Here is a 24,127-nt window from a genome sequence, read left to right as displayed (position 1 = left end):
TACGACTTTCGTTACATTCACTTTTTCTTTTGCTCAATAGTTTTTGCTATATTTAAAATACAAAAAAAGTGTAGCTTTTATTAGATCTCAAGTTACATGCATGATCTGTTGGCAATTTTTGGTCAGTGTGTTACATGTTAGATGTATAGCCTTGTGTAAAAGTTTCATAGACAGTTGACATGCCTAGCTATCAGTTTATTTAAATCTTGATGTATGCCTCGGATGGATAGTTTTATTTATCCAAGTTGTTGTGATATGTTTCATGGGTTCAAACTTTTACAGTACTTGTATTTTCGTTCCCAAAGTCTACAGAAAAAGTTTGATAATTTTTAGTTGAATCCAACTAGACCAAATGATTTTTTGGTGAGGATAGATACCTTAAATCATGAAAAATAGTTTCTACACATGAAAAATTCTAATAATTTTTCTAGGGGTTAACGTTGAGTATATGACCATGCTGGTAAAAGATGAGGCTCTGGAAATTGCTATAACAGTCTGTGAAATTTAGTTTTGATCCATGCAGCTATACATTGTGCTATTTTTCATGCCTGGTGTAATACTTAGTTAAATCTGAAATTTTTAAAGTAGACTTACCACTAGTTTAGGAGCACTCAGTAAAAATTTCAGCATCTTTACTTGTAGGGTTTGTTCTGTGTAAATCAATCTTAATCCTAATAGTGGCTGTTTAATGCATTTTTAATAATTAGCATGCTCAGTGAAAATAGCTGAAAATTTTATGGCAAGTTTGTAAATAAGTAATTGACTCTCCATAAAAATTTCATCTTCAGAAGCTATACCCATCAACTGTTTTAAATATTCCATGCTTGCACTTGAAAATAACTTTTCTAAAAATAACAAAACCCCCACTTACTTAATAGGAAATAGTTAATCTAGATTGCCCAAGGAAATGTAAAGAAAATATTTTTTCAACTCTATAGTGAATTAAATTAAATTGTTACCATCACCACAACTCACGCATATGCATTCGTGTCGATTTGACTACTCTCGCCGACGGTACGTACGAGCTGGTGCCGGAGTCCGAGAGTGAGCAGCGTGAAGCTCAAGTTAACCTAAGTAAAATCACTGAAGACCTGAATCAGAGTTCAGAAGAGCCCAAGGCTAGCTCCGCTCAGGAAGGCAAGCCCCGGAGCATGTCCTACCTATTTTTAATTTATGCAACTATTTATATTCCTATTTATTTGTGCATTTAAGTTGCAGGAATTGTTTGGAACCATAGTTGCATGATCCTAGGTACCTATGCTTGAACACTAGTATGTGTAGGTCGCTAGTTGGCTATGCTAATGGTTCGGTAGAAGTCGAGTGATTTCCTGTCACTCGCGAGCTCATAGGAGTTGTATGCTTACTACACACTACAATGTAATGTTTACGGGCGGGGTCGTTGTACTTGTGATACCCCGTCTGTTTAGTGAAAATGGATAAGGCCGCGGTGTGTGGTAGTGGTGGTTAAGCATTTGAACGTACTAACCACATGCCGAGAATATGGTAATCGGTAAGCTTAAGTACCTGATGGAATAGGCCGTGGAACATACTCCCCACTGTCTGGTCTATGGTCACGCACGGGTGCAGGGCACCCTAGGACGGTGGGCCTATTTCATGCCCGGGGAAAAAGGAGAAAAGTCGCGTGGGTGATTTCATTCCCATGCGTGTGATTAGGTCTGTCCTGGCCAGGTTAACAAATTCGATTCGAATCGTCCGTCTCTCACGGATATTGAGACAGCTTAACCCTTTTGCCACATAGAGTAAGAAGTGGAACATTGATGATGAGAAATATGATTGAATGATGTAAAATAATTGTCTTTCACCATGCATGCTATTGGATAGATGCTAATGTAGAATGGTTAATCAAACTAGAACTTGAAAGCTAAAATTGGAAAATAAGGACTTACTCTTTATTGCTTTTCGGCAAAAACAAACCCCTCAAGCCAAAAGCCTTGCATGTCTAGTTAGAGGGTTAAATATATCCTAGTCGGGTAAGCCTTGCTGAGTATTAGTATACTCAGCCTTGCTTGTGGCTCCACTTTGTTTTCAGGTGATATTTTTGAGGACATGATTGCTAGTTTGACTTGGCCGTGTACTCTGCCTACTGGTTGGTCGGTGGAGTGGGATACGACTCCGGCTAACGATGACAATGCCGAGTGATGTCATGTACGGGCTTCGTCATGACATCTTATATCGTCATTTAGTACTCGCTTTATTTCCGCTGTAGTGAACTCTGAACTACTTTCATTTAGAACTTCAACTACTTTTCGGAGATTTCGAACTTGGTTTGTAATAATTAAGTTAAGACTCTGTAATGCAATGTATCTGTGAATTGTTGTACTCTCTGGACTCACCTTCGTGTGGGTTGCATGTAAGCTTTGGGTTCGATCGACGCTCAGGTGGATTCTTCGGGACTTTACCCGACAGTACGGCCGGATTACTCCGTTTGAAGTGCGTATTAGCCGGGATTACCTTTAAAGTTGATGGTTAGCGCACTTGAGCCAGATTAATTTAGGCAGTACTGCCACACTTCTGGCGCCAAGGCAGAGCGGCTGCGGGGTCTGGCCGGGGCTTCGGTGGAGTGGGGCGGTGTGCCCGCAGCGGCGCGGAGCTACGGCGCGCCGAGGTAGAGTGGCGGGGTGAATCTCGGGCTCGGTGCGGCGCTGGAAAGGCAGGATAGAGCACTAGGGGGGTGTGCAGGAGCCAAATAAAGGGAGGGCTGATGATTTGGGCGTGTGTGCCCGGGAAGGTGATCGCGAGGATCACGGCGGCGATCTCGGGCGGGTTCGGTGTAGCGCGGGGAAGGAGGATCGTGGAGCGGTTCGGCGTGATCCCGTGCGGCTTCTAGAAGGTGGGCGGCACTGGGCGGCTGGTTGATGGGCCTGCGGAGGTCAGACGGTCCACGGGCAGAGGTTCGCGCGGCATGGAGGACCAGCGGCCAGCGACAGAGGAGCTCGGCGCGAGGAGGAAGAAAGGAAAGTGGAGGGGAGGCCGCTGACGAGCGGGCCCGGGCAGTCAGTGGTGTGGAAAACGCGCTGCGCGAGCGGGTGCTAGCTGCTGGGCCCGCGCGGGGTGAGAGAGGGAGTGGGCCGCGGGTCTGCTGGCCCAGGAGGAGAGGAGGGGCGTGCATTGGGCTGAGGAAAAAGGCCGTGAGCGGGAAAGGGAGCGGGCCGGGGAAAGGAAAGGGGGGCCGCGGTGCTGGGCCGGCTGAGCTGGGTTGGGCTGGTTTGGGTTTTCCTATTCCTCTTCTATTTCCTTTTATTTTTCAAACAACACTCAAACTATTTGAATTAAAATTTAAAATTTGAATTCAACACTAGCACTCAACCAAAATAAAACTATGCTCCAGCATGAATGTACAAACAAGTTTAGCCCTAGAATAAATTTTAATTACTTTATGAAACAAAAATTAATTATAAATGCAAGGCTAAGCAAATTAAATCCTAGAAAATTAAATAAAGCCAATTAAATTTATTATTAAATGGTGAAATTTAAATTAGGGTGTTACAATGCTCAATCAAGAAGGAAAGAAATACTTCAATCTTATTATATCACACTTCTCAACAACTTAGGCAAGATCATCCTAAATTGATGATCCCACAAGCATTGAGTACTAGTTATGGAATAAAACTTATACTTGCCAACATGTGAGATGCGGAGTTGTGATCAAGTTTGTGGCACATGGTTATTTTTATCATACACAAGAGGCTTCAACAAAAGATATGGACATTATGAAATAACCTCGAGTGGGGAGAGTGATGAAGAAGTGCAAACCAGCATTTATGACTTGCTTTGAGCTTTGCCATTGGTACCGAGAGTCGTGTTCACTTGTGAACTCATGGAAGCACATAGTCATTCAAGTTGTCTCCTCCCCCATGCTCAGATTTTGCGACTCTTGGTGCCGAAAATTTGAGCGCCTGAGGTTGTACTCTCCTTTTGATCTTTCTGCATTTAAGCCTGGAATTGGGTTGTTTATCCAATTATGCAAACTCTTCGGTCATTTAAGTCCCAGCCTGAAAGGTTAGTGACAAAAATACCCGAAGGAAACGAGTCCTAGTATTATGTCATGAAGCTCTATTTGATTACTTTAATGGAAGGTAAAATTATTATTTCTTTATTTTTTTATCTATTTTTTTGAAATAGAAGTGATTTTTTTTTGAGAAAACTGAAAAAAATATGGGTTACCTCCGGGCAGTGCTTGTTTATGGTCAAAAGCTCGACCTTGGGAGCCTCATCTTGATGTTGCAGCTAGCTTGGTGTTGTGGCTCCCTCCATCACCAGTCTTTGAATTAAGCTCACGATATCTAGCTGCAAGATTTATACAACACACCACAACGAGATTTGCAATATTTTTGATAGACAAAATCATCCACAACCACCCTTTTGAAATTTTTCTGATAAAGGGGCAAGGGATGGCTGGAATCGGCATGTGTGCTAATAGCGGGACGAGATGGAGTCTCCTCAAGGGAGTATGTATCCTGTGGTTCTTCCAACAAGAAACTCTCATTCTCATCATTTACTTCCGTACCCGACATGGAGTTTGCTGCCTCAAGAGTATCCATAGAGCAGACATTTTTGACATCTTGCTCTAGCATATAGTATTCATGAGGCGTATCAATGCCTTCAATGTGGAAGTCCTTTGATTGCTCCGGGTCAAGAAGAAAAGATGTTTCCTCGGAGTCATTAAATGGATCAAGGCATTGATATGATTCTTGGAGTTCAGAGGGGCATGGAGAGATAGGAGCTTTGAACTCCTCATCAGAAAATTCAAACTCGTCCTCCGAGAATTGGAACTCCATGTTCTAGAATGATGAATCCTTCTTTGCTTGATCAGTGTCGGGTATGGATTCTTCATCGGGATTGGGAGTCACTACCTCAAATTCTCCATAACTATCACTTTCTTCTCTTGGTAATGATGAGACATCACTGTCCACTGTTGATTCATCATCATCAAACATGGACAAGAAGAAAAGTCGATGATCTTCGCTGAAGGGTTTAGGATTTGAGGCAAAAGGGTCTAGTTCGGCAATCCTTTGTGGGCAAGGTGTTGAAGATGGAATGAAAGGTTCTGCTCTTTCAGCTGGCTCTCGATATTCTTCAAGCGGGTCTTCATATACTCTGGTATACACGGTATCATTGAGGATCCTATCAAGGATGGCTTTGGCTTCACTTATAGTTTTGTGCAAGAAGGACCCCCCCCCCGGAGGCCTTGTCTAAAAAGGTTATACTATTTGTGCTAAGGCCACATGCAAAGTGTTGCAAGCGCATAGCCTCGAGTATACCCAAGTCTGGCCCTGAAGAAATTAGCTCTGTATAATGAGCCCATGCTGCTCGTAGAGATTCTTCCTCTCGTTGCTTGAAAGAAAAAGCTTCTATACGAAGTTTAATGATCTTATTTGAGTGGTAGTAGCGGAGACAAAACTTCTCTTTTAGAGCATTTCAATCGCCCTCTACACTTCCTACAGTTATGGAGTACCAATCTTTGGCACGACCAGTCAAAGAGAATGGGAAAAGTATCCATTTCACAGTTTCATGGTGCATGCCTGGTATTGAGATGATAGAGCAGTTTTTCTTGAATTCACGTAGGTGAGTGTAGGGATTTTCATCCCTACGCCTAGAAAAAGATTGTGATCGAACCATGGCTACGAGACTAGGGGGGATCTCATAGCCTGGTGCAAGGATGGGATGACATGAAGGTGGACGCTCACCATGACTACTACGGCTTGGAGCCGAGAAGTCACGAAGGGTAATGGAGTCCATGGTAAAGGTGAATGATACAAGGATAAACTTGAATCAATACAAGTACAGCTACCATTCCCGGCAATGGCGCCAGAAAGCTTGTTGACAGTCCTTAGCCTTACAGATAAATCCGCAAGCGTATGGATACCTATGTATCTTTCACCTTGGAGTATTCCAGGGTATCAAATCCACGAGGAACAAGAACTGTACTAGTAGTGACTCTTGTTTATCAGGGGATATGACGGGAGTGAAGATATCCAGATAAGATAGGTAGAGGTAATCTAACGTCGTCTTGCTACCTACTCCTACAGGAATACTTGACTTGTACTCTAGTTGCTTCGGCGGCCTCAGGGAAGGACTCAGAAAGGGATGAGAAGGGAGTCCAACGTCAGTCGGCAACTACTGCTATAAAAGCACCCAAACATGGTGGACTACAAAAGACAGACAGGGCTGTCACTACCTGCCGTCTACCACAGTGGTTCTGTGGGGTGGAACACAACCCAAGGTAACTATCAAGCCTAGGCACCACACGTACACTATCAAGTCATTGACTTCTGCCTCACGTTAAGGTAAGAAGAAACCCCAAATGGATAGAACTTGCTACCCACACAGACAAGGGATCCCACAACTAGAGAGACCAAGTATTCAAGTAAAGGAGAGAAAACAATATTACCGACGAAAGAAGAGGAAATTACTCGAACCGAAGCTTCATTCCTCAGAGGCACAAAATTAGAGAGGGGCCGACACTCCGGCTCCTCTCCGGACTCTCACCTCGCCTCTCTCCCTATTTTCTAAAGATATGTGGAGCGCTACGCTTCGCCTTGGACTTTTTCCAATTCTCTGTGTCTTGGAAGTGAGGTGAGGGTGTCCTTTTATAGCTCTTCCAAGGCGGTGCTGAAGCTAGCGCGTGCAATTTACACAAGTAGGTCGGCTGCTTAGCTCTCACGCAAAAGATGGGCACGTGGCATGACAAAGTGAGCCCGGTCAGCCTCCCCTAGGACGGCCGGCCTGGGATCTCCGCCAAATCTGCATCGCCTTTTCGTGGACGCTCCTGATCACTCCTGGAGGTCGGTAGTGGTTGCGTCGGTTTGAAGCGCGGCAGTTAGTTGGCCGGCCGGCCTCTCCTAGGCCGGCCGGCCCGGAGTTGGCTCCTCTCAGCCCTCCGTTGCACCGACATGTCTATCAATGGTTGTATGTTCCTTCTCCAGTTGGTTTGAGTCTTGATACTCAGTTTGGTCACTTCAGAAGCCCATTGGAGGGACATATGAGGCCTTTCGGTCTTAGTTTCACTTCTGGCTTGCCTCCCATGTGTTAGGGGACTATTGGTGAGTCCCCAAGGCCATGATACTGAGTGGAGAGTGTTTTGAGGGAGGTGCCAAGCTGGCCAGCCTTGTCCAGGCCAGCCGCCCTATGTCAAGCCAACCGGACTAACAGGGCTGTGTCGGTGATCTTCCCGGAGGCGTAACTTTTCCGTACGGACTCCAAATTGGGTCATCCAAGTGTACATTTTGATCATCTCGGAGAGCTATTTAACATGGTGCTGTCAAATATGTGATTTGAGTAACTTTTGTACCATGCCCAAGTGTCGTTTGTACCGAGATGTCTGAATGAACCTTCATTTGTATGGCCTCAACTGCTACTTAACCAAATAACGGTACTTGTGCTCCATATTACCTGTATTCCTTGCAAAACATATTGTGACACAAAACTTGTGGAACTCATTAGTTTAAATAAAACTTTATGTCCAAACTACTTCAAGTTCCCTCATTAATGGCAATGGTTGGCGGCCAAAATGGGCGTATAATGGCCGCCAACACTCACACATTCTTGCTCAGGTTTCCATTGGATTTTGGCTCAAGTTTGATTGCAAGAACACTCTCTCTCTCTCTCATTTCTTTGCTGCAAGATTGTTCACACACTTGGAAGAACAACTTTCGGGTAAGAGTTTCATTTTCATTTCACTAACGTAACCCGAATCGAGTTGTTCTCGTTCGTTCTTGTTCGTTCTTGTTACAAGAATGAGAAGTGCAGGACGTAAGATTTCCGAAGCTCTCAAAAGGATGACAGGGCCAGGCTCATCCCATTCACGGGGTGAGTCAAGCTCTCGTCATTCTTCTGAACCTACACCAACACCGACCATGATGGACTATGAGCAAGACGAACAAGAAGAACAGTTTGTTGAGCAAGCTGCAGAGCCGCAAGCCGAGGACATGGAGATAGATGAAGATGATGCACCGTACCTCGACTTGCAAGATGACTGTGAGCATCAAGCCTATGCCATGATCAAGAATCGAAGCTTTGGTCATACCAGAGCCTTCGATCCGGACCTTCTCGAGAAAACAAGTATGGACGTTGACTTCGCTCGTGTTTGGCATGCGGTTGGATGGGATGGTTTTGTGCCTGATGAGGAGAATGGTTCTCATCTCCTCACCATCCAGTTTCTTTGCACTATTCGGGAGGTGGACGATGTTGTTTCTTTTTGACTTTTTGGAGTTGAATGCTATTTTAATTGGAGAAATTTCATTCACCTCCCTGGTTTTAGCGCGCGCTTGCCAGTTTCCCTTACAAGTGCTTGCCGCATTTTCGATCGACATGAGTTTTGGGGTTTGATTTCGGGACAAGTTGTCTATGGCAAATTTGCACCTCTGTGCAATGACATTCAAAATCCGACTCTTCGGTTGATGCACAAGTGGGTGGCTATCACTCTAGTTCCAAGAGATGATCCACAACCAATGCGGAACGATGAGTTGATGATATTATACGCCATGGTCAACAAAATCCGAATCTCCCCTGCACAAGCAATGGTTAAGCAATGGCTCACAAATTTTTAGATGACTCGTCCTATTGAATGCACTTCTTTGGTTACCCACATCGCATCAAACATGGGAATCTTAGACGGGAACCCCGTTCCTTTCATTGTGGAGCCCCGTGTTATGATCGATGAGGCGTATTTGGTTCAAGGCCACACGCTCAAGAAAGTCCCGGATGACTCCTTGATTTTCTTGTCGCTTGGTTATGCGAATGAAATCCCGTTGCCAAACGCGGGGTATCATTTGTATAACTGCCATTCACTAACCAACCCTCTTGTTCCACAAGAGGACAGCCGCCGGCATAGTGTTTCTGGTCTTCCTAGCAGGGTTACAAGAAGCAGGGTCAGAAGGGAGGAATTCATGCAGCAACAACCTCAGCCTCAACCGCAACAATATGAGGCTGGAGGTTCGTCATGGCAGAGTGCTAGTTCCTCATAGTGGGCATGGCAGGCCTCAGGGCACTAGTCCACCAGTTCCAACTCCAGTGGACCCCCGCGACGTACAGCTTCGTCCAGAGGCTTCGCCACTCTGACTCGGCAGATGAGCGAGCTGAACATGCGCACCACCAACATCGATGAGTCGCTGGGCCAGCACATCGAGTCAACTCAAAACTGGCAGCGATACACAGGCGAGAGGATCCGCAACCTGGAGCAGCAACAGCAGCAAACCCAGGAGGAGTGGAGGGCCTACTACCGTTGGGCTGGGTTTAACCCCAACCAACAGCAGTGAGCCTGAAGCTAGCTTGGGGGAGGACCCCCATGAGAGGTACCTTGTATCAAACTCTATCTTTACTGCTTTCAAAACCTTGCATGAAATCAAACAAAAATTTGCAAAATTCTGAAAATCCATAAAAATTTGCATAACTAAAATCAAATAAAAATTAGCAAAACCCATAAAAACCCAAAAAATATTTACTTGCTTTCCAGTATGTGTAGTAAGCATGTGTAGTTTTTCCTTGTTGAGATGATGAATAGTTGCTCTGTTAGTTCCTTTCATATGCCTAGTTACAACCTTGTGCTCTTCCTAAGTTTTGAGTTTGGTGGCTAGTTGTTCAAACCTTAAGCTTGAAACTTGTGGGTAGCGAAAAGTAGAATTCGAATCTAGGTTGTTGTGGGCTATGATATGGCTGAAAAGAGTTGCTATGATCTTCTCCTACGTGATGCTTGATATCCGGAGCTATTCTTTTCAAAATTACAAAAATAAAATAAAGTTCCTCGGTGATATGCAATTCCCATCCAGAGCCATATGAGTTACAAGTTTGAAAAGCCTCTCCACATATGCAACTTGTCTTCTCATTGAGCTTTGTCAAATTGTTGTGACCCTTTGAGAGAATAATTTCATACACCCATGATCAAGATCACGTACATGTCCACTCACATGCTATACTTCTACACTTGGAAAATAGCAAGTACAGCCATCCACCCACAAATAAAACTCCATGTTGTACCATGTCTAACTCTCTCCAAAGTTATCATCATAATGTATGGGCTATACAAAAAGAAATAAAAGATCCATATCCAAAGAAGGTATGCCACATGCCCACAAGGCATGTCAAAAAAAAAAGAGAGAAGAGAAAAGATGCATACCCAAAGAAGGTATGCCACACACCCACAAGGTGTGTCAAAAAAAAGAAAGAAAATATAGCCCATACCAAATATATTACAAGGGAGTGAGAGTTCATATAAAGAAGTTCCATCTATCATCCACCAAAAATATCCACACACTTGCACATCTTGATCAAGGCTTATGACTTGTTTCTTCATTGGATCCGGTCTTTGACTTAGCAAAATATGAGAAGCAAGTTCGCCATCATATCCTCCATACCTACAGATCCACCAAAAAGAAGCCATTAGAAGTAGGATGGAAAAATAAAGGCGCATAAAAGGCCTTGGTGAGGAATGAAACACATTTGAGCGATCCAAGAGATCACCCGAGGAACTCACAAATTTCTTTTCAAAAACTTTATAAAACCGTCGGATTGATGGTTGAACAAAGGAGTGGTAAGTGGTACTCTACAACCTGTTCTAACCCTCAACCGCCAAAGATGAGGATGATGCTATAAGCCCCACAGGAGTAAGGAAAAAGGTGCAAACAAGGCCAACTTATTCAGAATGAAGGTAAGAACACTCGGTTGTGCCTTGGGCAAAAGTCAGGAATGCGATATTGTAGCAACTCCTGATCAACAACCTTAGTTTAAAACTTTGCTTGGGACGAGCAAAGGGTTAGCTTGGGGGAGTTGTTGACAGTGCTCAAGTGCCATTTTCACCCGTCAACTATGCTCAATAATAAAGGAAAACTACATGCCTTACTCACATATTTATATCACTAACCTGAGAGGCTGAGAGGCTGAGAGGTGGGGTCGGTTGAACCCCTGGGTCGGCCGAACCTGGCCTGGTTCCCGTCCTGGTGCACTTCGAGGAGGAGTGGCTGCCAAGGCACCTGATCACCTTCCATATGTGCGTTGGCGGGAAACCGACCTCTAGAGCTATAAATAGGGCCTCTCTCCCCCCCTCTCAACACACACACTTCATTCCATTCTCTCCATGAAGGCTCTCCTCTCTCTTGCTCTCTTAGCTAGGTAGTGGAGCTAGGCTAGTTCTTCTTTAGTGAGCAAGTCATCCTCGGAGTCGTTGAGCAATCCTCAGCTCCCAGTATGGCTTTGTATCTGATTTGTCAGACTTCTATTCATAATATAGAGTTATGTCATGGTTGCTTTACTATCTTGATAGTTTATCAATTCATGCTTAGTTTGTTCATGAGTTATGCTAAGGTCTTGGTTAGGCCAAATGATCCGGGTACGGATAGAGGTTCGTTGTGCTTTCGGGCTTGCTCTAGCGTTTTACTCGTCCATCCGAAGGGTGGGAGACCTGGGGGCACTAGAGTAGTGACTTCATACATGGGCGTGGTTGTTGTGGCAGAACCACCTGAATTATCCCGGCTCAAGTGCGCAGGCTATCACCATAAAGGCAACACCGGCTCAAATGCACTTCAAACGGAACAATCCTTGGTCTCTCGGGTAATGTCCCGATACAACCACCGGTTCTCGGATCGAACAAGCATACCCCGCACGAAGGCGAGTCCAGAGATATTACAACCACCATTTTACAACACAGACATAATCATGATTACAAACCAGTTCAAACTATTATTACAAAAACAACTTAAGTAAAACAGTTATACAAGCCATAACTTAAGTTCAGAGTTTAGACAGCGGAAGATAAAACACGACGGCTACAACACATCGCAACAGGATACCAGGCTAGCCCAAGCATGGTATCACTCGTCATAGTAATTGCCGGTCGAAGACATATCCCACTCTACGGACTAGCAAGGAGGCAACGAGCAAGGGTAGGTTAAGCTAGCGATCTGATCATCAAAACTCATACCTGAAAAAGGGGTTTCAACAGCAAGGCTGAGTATTATAATACTCAGCAAGACTTAACCGTCCACGGGTATAAGTAGCCCACTTTATCTAGACTATGCAAGGTTTTGTGAGGCTCTGGTTTTCCATTTGCTGAAAAGCAATAAAGAGTAGATCCTTACTTTCAAGTTTTAGTTTTCAAGATTCTAGTTGATTAACCATTCTATGTAAGCAACTACTATCCAATCATGGTAGAAAACTAAGCAAACATCAAGATTGATAAATAATATGGTTGCTCTTATAACTCTGTGTGGCAAAGGGATCAAGCAGTCCCAAACTGTGAGAAGTAGACGATTCGAATCGAATTTCTTAACCTGGCCAGGCAGACCTAACACACACATTTGGAACACCGTCGGGTCGTTCCCAAACAACCGTTTGCCTTTCTTTCCGACTTGTGGATAGGAACACTCTCCCCGACTACAGGGCTCCAAGGCCGAACCTTGTCCCTTGAAGTCGTAGTGTTGCGCAACATAAAATAAAACCTATCCCCAAGAGAGAGTGTCAGGTATATCCACTCCCCGGTCCAATCGGTTACTAGGCTTACCGCGTATCATATTTACGGTATGTGGTCCGGGGCTTCAGTTAGTACGGCGATGTTCGCTTGAGCTTCGAGATCACCTCCTTCGGAATCCGGGATCAGCTCGTACGTCCCGTCCGACAAAGCAGTCGTATCTATATGTAATGCAAAAACAGTATTATAAACAAACATTGGCAATCGTTTATAGAGTAGTTAAATAACAAATCTAACTACACAAGGCATCATGATCAACAGTACAAGAAAGTTATACTAACTTCATAAAGTGAGTAGTGGTTGATTCCTATAGCAATTAAATCAAGTTTTGCTAATAAATTAACAACTCAGAGCACAAATAGTAATAAATTTAGCAAAAATTACCCTAAACAGAACATGAACAGATTAAGCTATCCTGTACAATTCATGCCAAAACATGTAGCCATTTAATCACAACAATTCATTCATCCAGATAACACCTAGAACAAGATTGAATTACACAGGATAAAACATAGCAAAACAGAAGCTCAAAATTTGACAATAGGCCTACACAGAGATGAGTTAGCTACTGTGAATTTTTCATGATTTTATCTACAGAGAATCAATTCTGAGAAAATAAACAAAACATTCATCAGATTAGAAAGATTCATTTTTACCTCCAGTTCTATTCATGAACTGGGGCTCAAACTTTATTTTCCATCTAAAATATTCAAAAATATCACTCAGAAATATTTTCATGATTTATCATTAGCATAAACTATTTATCATAATTAAAGTCTACTAAACAAGGATTAAATCAAATAAATAGCTACACATGAGAAATGACCACGAAATATTCATAGCAATACTAGTGTTACAAGAGCAAACTACCATAGAAATTTCACTGCAGTACAAGGCTTCAATCATGAATTAAGAAAAAGATAATACATCTAGTCTTTATGTACCTAGTGACACAAAACAACTTGTACAGCAAAAACTTGCAACAAACATACACCATATTTTGATTCTAATGCAAAGAGATACTCTCAAGGATTCCAGAACAACTGGATTTGCTAATTTATGAATTTTCTACGAATTTCTATTGAATTTCAAAGTTCACTGCAAAAATTACAAAGGAGTCCCTAGAGATACTATTCATATGTGTCTACGGCTATTCAAATAACCCCCTGGGGTTTTGTTTCTTCTCAACCCGAGGTCCCTAGGCCGGGTCAGAGGGGGGAACGCGGGGTTTGACCAGCCGTTTCCCGGCGAGGGGCTCACCGGCGGCGAGGGTGGAGGGGTGTGGGAGTTTCACTGGTTCCAGGCGCACCTCAGGGTGGTCTTGGGGTACGGGGAGGGGCTCGGAGGCGGCGGCTCGACGGAGCAGGGCGGGTCGGTGGCGGAGGAGAACGACGGCAACCGGTGCTGAAAAACAGAGCAGGCAGCCTAGCTGGAGGAAGGGGATAAGGGCTATTTTGCAATTTCTGCAAATTCCAGGGACAAAACTGTAAAGTAGAGATAACTTTTAAAATAGGGCTCAAATGAAAAAGTGCCCAACATGAAAGTTGTTCAACTTTTCAAAATCTACAACTTTGATGTTGTGCAAAAATTTATTTGATCAAAGATTCAAGAGCTAATTTTGAAAACATAAGAGGGATTTTGAATTCTAGGAATTTTGTCTTTTTCAATGCAATTTCACTTCAAATTTAGGCTGAATTGAAAAGATTCCTGCCATGTAATGATTACACTACATTTTGCAAAAACACCCTCCACAAAAGCTATAATTTCACAACCTATTCAAATATAACTGCAGAAAGGACCTTGCATAAAATCATAATTACACATATAAACTTTATAATTACAAAAATATCCTTTTTCAAGCAATTCAAGCATATAATGCACACAATAGATACACAACTACAGTGCAGACACCTAGGGTGTCACAGCCTTCCCCCCTAAAAGGAATCTCGCCCCGAGATTACAGGAAGAAAAGGAATGGAAAGATTTGATACCTTGAATTTGTTTTAAGAAAGTCAGGAAAGTTTCTTTGGAGAAAATTTTCAGTCTCCCAAGTAGCTTCTTCCTCGGTATGATGATTCCACTGAATCTTGTACATTTTAACTTTCTCCCTTCTAGTACTTCTTTCTTTGATGTCAAGAATCTTGATTGGATACTCCGAATAAGATAGATCGGATTCAATCTCGATATCTTGTGGTTCAAGGATCTTAGTAGGTACCGTGATGCACTTTCCGGAGTTGTGATACATGGAAGACATTATGAATGGCGGCCAACTGAGAAGGAAGACGAAGTCGGTAGGCAACGGGTCCACAAGTTTCGATGATTTCAAATGGTCCGATGTATCGGGGTGATAATTTCCCTTTGATACCGAAGCGTTGAACACCTCTAGTAGGAGACACTCGCAAATATACGTAATCCCCTACCTTGAACTGTAAAGGATCTCTTCTTTTGTCTGCATAACTTTTCTGTCTTGATTGGGCTACTTTAAGATTAGTCTGGACAACTTTGACTTTCTCCTCTGCCTCAGAGACTAAATCTGGCCCAAAGATTTTGCGTTCTCCAGCTTGTGACCAACTCAAAGGAGTTCGACACCTTCGACCGTATAATGCTTCAAATGGTGCCATTTGCAAGCTGGATTGATAACTGTTATTATACGAAGACTCTGCCAGTGCTAGGCACTTATCCCAGTTCTTGCCATATTGAATAGCACATGCCCTCAACATGTCTTCAAGGATTTGATTGATTCGTTCAGTTTGCCCATCTGTTTGTGGATGATAAGCTGAACTACGAATCAATTTTGTTCCAAGGGATTCTTGCAATTGCTCCCAGAAATGTGCAATAAACTAAGCCCCACGATCAGAAATGATCGTCTTTGGAACTCCATGCAAACAGACAATTTGATCGAGATAAATCTCTGCATACCTCTTGGCAGAATAAGTTGTATGCACTGGAATAAAATGAGCGGTCTTGGTGAGTCTATCAACGATTACCCAAACAGAATCATGCTTCTGAGAAGTAGTGGGTAGGCCAACGATAAAATCCATACTAATATCCTCCCATTTCCAAGATGGAATGGGCAAAGGTTGGAGAGTACCAGCTACTTTCAAATGACTAGCCTTAACTCTTTGACAGACATCACACTCAGAAACATATCTGGCGATCTCTCTTTTCATTCGAGTCCACCAGAAATCTTGTTTAAGATCTTGGTACATCTTGGTGCTACCGGGATGAATCGAAAACTTCGACAGATGTGCTTCATCAAGGATTTGCTTTCTAAGCTGATGATTCTTGGGTACAACAAGTCGAGATTCAAACCATAAAACTCCTCTATGATCCACACAGAAACATTTGTACTTTGCTTCTCCTTGGGATAACTTTTCCTTAATGATTTTGATACCCTCATCATGTAATTGTGCCATGATGATGCTATCATGAAGTGTAGGCTCAATAGATATATGGTTCAAACTTCCTTGAGGTACCATTTCTAGGTTTAACTTCATCATTTCCTGGCATAGAGTTTTATTGAATGGCTCCACCGATAGACAATGGCATTGTGACTTGCGGCTGAGTGCATCCGCAACCACAATAGCCATTCCTGGATGATAGTGCACTTCTAGATCATAATTCTTTATCTACTCTAGCCAGCGTCTCTGTCTCATGTTGAGATCAGCTTGGGTGAAGATATATTTGAGGCTCTTATGGTCAGTGTAAATATTACAATGAGTTCCCATAAGATGATGTCTCCAAAGCTTGAGAGTGTGTATGACAGCTGCTAACTCCAGATCATGTGTTGGATAATTCTTCTCATGATTCCAGAGAGCTCTTGATGCATAAGCAATAACTCGATTGTCTTGCATAAGCACACAACCAAGTCCCGTACCAGAAGCATCACAATAGACATCAAAAGGTTTGGTTCTATCCGGTGTAGCCAACACTGGAGCAGTAGTTAATTGTGCTTTGAGAGTTTGGAAGGCTTCTTCACATTTGTCATTCCAAACAAACTTCACTCCCTAGTTTCCGTCATAGGCTTGGCTATTCTGGAGAAATCAGGAATGAATCGACGATAGTATCCAGCTAAACCAAGAAAACTGCGAATTTGATGAACTGAAGTAGGAGATTCCCAATCCATCACTTCTTGTACTTTAGTTGGATCAACGGATATACCATCACTGGAGATAGTGTGGCCTAAGAATTTCACACTGTCCAACCAAAATTCACACTTGGAGAATTTGGCATAAAGATGATGATCTCGTAATCGTTGAAGAACGATACGCAAATGCTCAGCATGATCTTCTTCATTCTTGGAGTAGATCAAAATATCGTCAATGAATACCACAACGAATTTATCCAGCTCCGGCATGAAGACTGAATTCATCAAGTACATAAAATATGCTGGGGCGTTGGTAAGACCAAAAGACATAACCAGATACTCATAGAGTCCATATCTAGTTGAGAAAGCAGTCTTTGGAATATCACAAGGCTTGATCTTAATTTGATGGTAGCCAGAACAAAGATCAATCTTAGAGAAAACCTTAGCTCCGGCTAACTGATCAAATAGGATATCAATGCGGGGAAGAGGATACTTATTTTTAATAGTAACAGCATTGAGTGGTCGATAATCAACACATAGCCTCAAACTATTGTCTTTCTTCTTCACAAACAGGGCTGGACATCCCCAGGGTGAAGAACTTGGACGTATAAAGCCCTTGTCAAGAAGGTCTTGGAGTTGGACTTTCAATTCTGCTAACTCATTTGGAGGCATTCGGTACGACCTCTTAGAAATAGGGGCGGTACCGGGTTGAAGCTCAATAACAAACTCGATATCTCTATCAGGGGGCATTCCAGGTAAAATCATCTGGAAATACATCCGCATACTCACACACAATAGGGATATCTTCAAGTTTAATTTCTTTTGTGGCATAGGCACAAGAGTTGAAGCACTCTCGTTGTGGTAGATAGAGTATGGTGGCTCCTTGATATGGTGAATCTATCTCGATAGCTCCGGAAGAGATATCTAACAGTACTTTATGTTTAGTCATCCAATCCATGCCCAAAATAACATCCATGCCTTCTAAGTTCAGTAAGATCAAATCTGTCTTTATCACTTTGCTACCCAACTTAAGGGGTACATGTGTAGTGATTTGATTGGAAGCTATCTTCCCACCAGGGGTTGTTATCATAAAAGATCCCTTAGTATGACAAAAATCCAATCCTAATCTTGCTCCAAATTTGGCACTTATAAAACTATGAATTACACCAGAATCAAATAATATGACTGCGGGTTTATTGTGGATAGAGAAAGTACCCGTCATGACTGGTGCTCCTTTTGGAAGGTCTACAAGAGTAGTGAAGTTAACTCGCCCTTGCCGGACTTGCACCATTTGCCTCATGCCCTTGCCCTTGTTGTTCTGGTTGGAGTTCTGCCCTGGATAATTCTTTCTGGGCTGTGGACAATTCTTGGCAAAGTGAGAAGTACTGCCGCAGTTGAAGCATCGATTATTACCATTCCCACTATTGAACTGTGGGGCATTCAGCCTTGGGCCAAACTGCTGTTGTTGCTGCTGCTGCGGCTGCTGAGGCACTAGAGGTCTGAATCCTCCCTGCTGCTGAGGCATCCTAAAGATAAGCCTGCCCACGGGGGCATTTCTCTGTGGAGGTCTGGGTGGAGTGTTTTGCACCAGACGATACCTCGGTGGCTGGGCACTCGAGGGTCCTGTTGGTGCCTTTCGCTTCTTCTCAACACGATGGGCAGCAATACAGTCTTCTTGAGTAATGGCCAGGTTGACCAGCTCGTTGTAAGTGTTGGGCTGAACAAGGTTCAGGCGTTCTTTGAGCTTAGTAGTGAGGCCATGACGAAAACGATCACGTTTCATGGCATCAGTATCAGCATGATGGCCCGCATACTGGAACAGATGATTGAAGGTATGTGCATATTGCAGAACAGTGCGGGTTCCTTGATTTAGAGCCAAGAACTCATTCAACTTTCTTTCTATCAGTCCCTCAGGAATATGATGTGATCTGAAGGCTGTTCGGAATTCCTCCCAAGAGATGACATGTTCAGCAGGCTGCATCTCACAATAATGATCCCACCATATACGTGCAGGACCATGAAGCTGTTGGGCGGCAAAGTGAGCCTTGTTTGCATCAGCACACGGTACCACTAACAGAGCAAACTTGGAATTGATTGTACGGAGCCAAGCATCAGCATCTAGTGGGTCATCAGCTCGGCTGAAAAGTGGACATTGGGTACCAAAGAACTCCTGGTAACCCGCGGGTTGAGCATCCTGTCCTCCATGCTGTTGGCATGGCTGATTTTGTTGCCCTTGGACCAACTGGCAAAGTAATTCAGTCTGCATGGCCATTAACTCGGCCAGATTCGACGGTGGTGGCGGTGGCTGCTGAGATCCACTGCCACTCTCACGGCCGAAGACTTCAGGCGTTCCACGAGTTTGACCAACCATCTGTAATTATGGAAGACATCCATTAGATACATTTCTCTTGCTCCCAAAATCAATGGTAAATGTAGTGATCAAACATTGGATATCAAAATAAAATCAGCAGAATTTAACTAAATGCGGTGTAGCATAATATGCACAACACATATTTGTGCAACCCATAAAACACAGAATTGGTCAGCTGTTAGATGGCTTCATGCTCCATCGTATTGATACTCAACGTTGAGAGCAAAAGGGTAAAGAAGATAATCTAGCAATTCACTCTTCATCGTTCTGTGCTATGCTGCTAATCAACAGAAATCATAGAAGTGATTGGACTAAAATATAGTCTCATAGATTCCATAGGCTAAAACTTGATGAGCCCACATGACACAAAAACTTGCAACATCTTTAGTATTCATCAAACGGCCTAGAAACGCACAAATGAAGAGATTGGCAAATAGGAAGATCATGATTTTCAAACTGGTAGTCGCTACTTATATTACATCCAAAGTAGCCTTTTTTATACAACCTAGCATCTTACACCCTTACCACATATAATACAACAAGTGGTACTCCTCCCTAGGGCTATTTTACAACATCATCTTCCCTATGTACATATGCTGCAACAAGAGAAAACACCAACTATCTAGGACAAGTCTAAGGCGCCTAGAAGTCGTTGAGGTTGCCCACAGAAGAGGCACTGCCGGAAGAAGAGTCGTCCGGATGAGGGTTAGGCTCAGCAAGTGCGTGCTCTGAATCTAAATCAGAAACTCCCTCAACCTCCTCGGGGTCCTCATCTACTGCTGCAGGCTCAGCTGGAGCATCTAGTTGCTCCTGGAGCGCACCAATATGGGCTAAAGCATCAGCCCAATCTGCTTGAAGCTCATTCACCTGCCCCTAAAGAAAACCGATCACTATATCACGCTGTACTATCTCAGCACCATGCTCCAAAGCCTGATGCTCAAACTGTGCAATGGCCTGATCCCTCCCAGCAACGGCATCCTGAAGTCCCTGAATCTGAGTATCCCTCAAACGAAGACCTCGCTGAAAACTCTGGGCCAAGTCTATCACCTGGTCCATGTGTCGCTGCTGGAGTATCTGGTAGTGAGACTGAGCATTCATATATCTGGTAACAGCATGAATAGTTTCATCCGCTACATCTCCAACTAAGTGCCCGAAGTGTGTGATCCTGAACTGCCACTCTGCATTGCCAGCACTGACTGCTGGAAACAAACCAATAGGATACGCAGCTACCTCCTCTGGATGGTGCTCACAAAAAGTAGTGATACCTTTGAGAGCTGCTGTCTCAAAAGCATCAACAAGACGGTACCCAGTCACCTCAATCTCAATCGGTGGCCACTCCAAGGTAGGGTGCTGAGGAATGGTCATTGTAACTCTGTTCTTCTGAATTCCATCCTCAGAAAACTGGCGTCCCGTGTACTGGGGTGGATCTGGGTAGTGGAAGATATGAAGTGAATCCCAAAGAATCCTCGAAAAACCCTCCCAGTGCAGACAGTCGGTATGAGCATTTCCCTCCACATCCCAAAAGATATGTGGACAAGCTGCCATCTGAATCAAAAAGGATTCAAATGTGAGTAATACAATTATCTCAAGACTTCTCAAATAAAGCTTTAAGAAGACTGTGGTAAAGCAAATGTGATTCTAATTCAAAAGATGATATGGTTCCAAACTCAGAGAATAATAAACCACAATCGGTACTGGTTCATCATTTGAGATTCTAAGAAATAAAAAGATCCTTATAACAACAAGATGGGGCTTAGGATGAAGGCATGACTCAAAACCATCTTTTTCATCCAAGAAAATCTAAGCATTTTAACAAGCATGCTTCTAAAATCAAAATTTAACTCACTTATGGTTTAAGCACACTAACACTTATCTATGAGGATTCATACTAGAAATTCCTTACAAAGCTTATGTAACAACTTCAAAGACTAGGAATCAATTCGAACATCAACCAAATATGCATGCCAACTATCGTTGGGCTTACGTGGTTAGCATGGTGGCATACATAAATACGGCTCTCCCTATATAGCTAGTCGATACCTTCTAACCGTTCTTAACTTATCGAATCGCGGTTAGTGTACCTGCAGAAGATTGACAGAACATATATATATATCCAATGACCCTTTCATTCCAGCACTCATGAAAGCGTCCCCAAACATTACCGCTCACTATAGAAGCGGCAGCCATACAATTTCCGCCGTATGGCCAACGTTAACATACACTACTCGGTGGCGTATTCACAAGTTCCTTTACTCCCAATATAGTCGACCGAGGTCGGTATATTGGCAGCAGCTCAAGTAGGCCACTGCTTGAGCGCAGCGTTCGGTTCGCATCGACGACGGGAAGGTCAGACTCCCTCAGCTGACTGAGTACACTTTACTTCCAATATAGTCAACTAATCATTGGTATATTGGGAGCACCTCAAGTAAGCCACTGCTTGAGGGCAGCGTTCAGCTCGCATTACCGACGGGAAGGTCAGTCTCTCTCAGCTGACTGAGGATCCTTACCATCTTACCTTAACGTAGGTACGTCATTACAAATTAAGATTTGCTTGTGAGTATGGTTTGACAAAAAGTAAAGTGCTGGAAGTCAGATAACATAAACCATACATAAATAGCCACCTAGTAACTCATGTAAATTCCCTAGGACTTTACATTCTATGCACAACCCTTAACAAATCCAACGTAGTTTTCCGAAATTCTTTGTTGTTCCAATTTTATACGGAAAAAATGATTTTTAAGGTTCCAACACCTGTAGTGTACACTTGTAGCTCTGATACCAGCTGTGGCAGAACCACCTGAATTATCCCGGCTCAAGTGCGTAGGCTATCACCATAAAGGCAACACCGGCTCAAACGCACTTCAAACGGAACAATCCTTGGTCTGTCGGGTAACGTCCCGATACAACCACCCGTTCTCGGATCGAACAAGCATACCCCGCACGAAGGCGAATCCAGAGATATTACAACCACCATTTTACAACACAGACATAATCATGATTACAAACCAGTTCAAACTATTATTACAAAACCAACTTAAGTAAAAAAGTTATACAAGCCATAACTTAAGTTCAGAGTTTAGACAGCGGAAGATAAAACACGATGGCTACAACACATCGCAATAGGATACCAGGCTAGCCCAAGCATGGTATCACTCGTCATAGTCATTGCCGGTAGATGACGTATCCCACTCTACGGACCAGCCAGGAGGCAACGAGCAAGGGTAGGTCAAGCTAGCGATTTGATCCTCAAAACTCATACCTGAAAAAGGGGTTTCAACAGCAAGGCTGAGTATTCTAATACTCAGCAAGACTTAACCGTCCACGGGTATAAGTAGCCCACTTTAGCTAGACTATGCAAGGTTTTGTGAGGCTCTAGTTTTCCATTTGCTGAAAAGCAATAAAGAGTAGATCCTTACTTTCAAGTTTTAGTTTTCAAGATTCTAGTTGATTAACCATTCTATGTAAGCAACTACTATCCAATCATGTTAGAAAACTAAGCAAACTTCAAAATTGATAAATAATATGGTTGCTCTTATTACTCTGTGTGGCAAAGGGATCAAGCAGTCCCAAACTGTGAGAAGTAGACGATTCGAATCGAATTTCTTAACCTGGCCAGGCAGACCTAACACACACGTTTGGAACACCGTCGGGTCGTTCTCAAACAACCGTTTGCCTTTCTTTCCGGCTTGTGGATAGGAACACTCTCCCCGACTACAGGGCTCCAAGGCCGAACCTTGTCCCTTGAAGTGGTAGTGTTGCGCAACATAAAATAAAACCTATCCCTAAGAGAGAGTGTCAGGTATATCCACTCCCCGGTCCAATCGGTTACTAGGCTTACCGCGTACCATATTTACGGTATGTGGCTAGTACATTCAAAAACTTAACCACCGCTACAACACACCACGACCTTAGCAAGTTCATCAACACAGACGGGGTCTCACATAAGGTCATGATATCCTACACAACCCCGTCCGTCGTCTTTATATTGATAACAGAAAGGTAAACAAGCAATTCCTATATAACTCGCGAGTGACAGGCAATCACTCGACTCTTACCGGTCCTATAAGCTTAGCAAGTAGTCGAACTCAAGTCTAGTGTTCAGTACATAGGTTCCTAGGATCATGCATCTAGGGTTTCAATTCAAAACCTAAGAACTGTAAATGCATAAGCAAGTAATAACAGTAAATGATAATAATTTGAAATATAGGTTATGTCCGGGGCTTGCCTTCTCGGTAGTCGCTAACTATTTCCGCCCTAGGCTCTTCCGGACCAAAACTTTGGTCCGGGGCTTCAGTTAGTACGGCGGTGTTCGCTTGAGCTTCGAGATCACCTCCTTTGGAATCCGGGATCAGCTCGTACGTCCCATTCGACAAAGCAGTCGTATCTATATGTAATGCAAAAAAGTATTATAAACACACATGGGCAATCGTTTATAAAGTAGTTAAATAACAAATCTAACTACATAAGGCATCATGATCAACAGTACAAGAAAGTTATACTAACTTCATAAAGTGAGTAGTGGTTGATTCCTATAGCAATTAAATCAAGGTTTGCTAATAAATTAACAACTCAGAGCAAAAACAGTAATAAATTTACAAAAAATTACCCCAAACAGAAAATGATCAGATTAAGCTATCCTGTAAAATTTATGCCAAAACATGTAGCCATTTAATCACAACAATTCATTCATCCAGATAACACCTAGAACAAGATTGAATTACACAGGGCAAAACATAGCAAAACAGAAGCTCATAATTTAACAGTAGGCCTACATAGAGATGAGTTAGCTACTATGAATTTTTCATGATTTTATCTATAAAGAATCAATTCTGAGAAAATAAACAAAACATTAATCAGATTAGAAATATTCATTTTTAGCTCCTGTTATACTCACGAACTAGGGCTCAAACTTTACTTACAAGCTAAACTATTGAAAAAGATCACTCATAAATATTTTCATGATTTATCATTAGCACAAACTATTTATCATAATTAAAGTCTACTAAAAAATGATTAAATCAAATAAATAGCTACACATGAGAACTGACCACGAAATATTTATAGCAACACTAGTGTTACAAGAACAAACTACCATAAATTTTTTACTGTAGTACAAGGCTTCAATCATCAATTAAGAAAAAGATAATACATCTAGTCTTTATGTACCTAGTGACACAAAACAACCTGT

Source organism: Panicum virgatum, chromosome 7K (assembly GCF_016808335.1).
Source record: "Panicum virgatum strain AP13 chromosome 7K, P.virgatum_v5, whole genome shotgun sequence".
Taxonomy (NCBI): domain Eukaryota; kingdom Viridiplantae; phylum Streptophyta; class Magnoliopsida; order Poales; family Poaceae; genus Panicum; species Panicum virgatum.
The sequence above is the reverse complement of the archived record's forward strand: the minus strand, read 5'-3'. Positions refer to the sequence as shown.